Source organism: Octopus bimaculoides, chromosome 13 (genome assembly GCF_001194135.2).
Source record: "Octopus bimaculoides isolate UCB-OBI-ISO-001 chromosome 13, ASM119413v2, whole genome shotgun sequence".
Lineage (NCBI taxonomy): Eukaryota > Metazoa > Mollusca > Cephalopoda > Octopoda > Octopodidae > Octopus > Octopus bimaculoides.
This window is the reverse complement of record NC_068993.1, coordinates 53,422,488-53,423,295: the sequence shown is the minus strand read 5'-3', so window position 1 is coordinate 53,423,295 and position 808 is coordinate 53,422,488. Positions and strand designations below refer to the sequence as shown.

The window sequence follows — 808 nt, the reverse complement described above, 5'->3', positions numbered from 1 at the left end:
CGGACATACATACATGTGTGTGTGTGTGTGTGTGTGTGTGTGTGTGTGTGTATTTGTGTGAGTCTGTGTTCGTCCCCTGACCATCACTTGACAACCAATGCTGGTGTGTTTATGTCCCTGTAACTTCGCAGTTTGGCAAAAGAGACTGGGCTTACAAAGAATAAGTCCTGGGGTTGATTTCTTTGACTAAAACCCTTTAAGGCAATGCTCCAGCATGGTCACAGTCAAGTGACTGCAGCAAAGACCTATTGGGACAAGTGAAATTGTAACTGAACCAAATTCGATGACTGGCTCCCGTGCCAGTGGAGCACTAACAGTACCATCCAAGCAGGATCACTGCCAGAGCAGCGGTCTGGCTTCCATGCCAGTGGCATGTAAAAAGCACCATTTGAGTGTGATCGTTACCAGTGTCGCCTTACTGGCACTTGTGCCAGTAGCATGTGAACAAGACATTTGAACGAGGCCATTGCCAGCACCGCTGCACTGACTCCTGTGCAGGTGGCACATAAAAACACCATTTGAGCGTGACCGTTGCCAGTACCACCAGACTGGCCCTCGTGCCGGTGGCATGTAAAAGCACCCACTACACTCTCGGAGTGGTTGGCATTAGAAAGGGCATTCAGCTGTAGAAACTCTGCCAGATCAGATTGGAGCCTGGTTCAGCCATCTGGTTCACCAGTCCCCAGTCAAATCGTCCAACCCATGCTAGCATGGAAAGCAGACGTTAAACGATTATGGTGATGATTATGATGAATATAAGGATATATACATATGTATATACATACATATATATATACACACACACACA

At 47.3% G+C, this 808-nt stretch overlaps 1 protein-coding gene across 3 annotated transcripts in view; it reads right to left on the bottom strand.

The window, feature by feature from the left end:
• LOC106867554 (tripartite motif-containing protein 2) overlaps positions 1-808 on the bottom strand; it is a 106,390-nt gene that overhangs the window by 25,447 nt on the left and 80,135 nt on the right. The gene's annotated exons all lie outside the window — the stretch shown is intronic.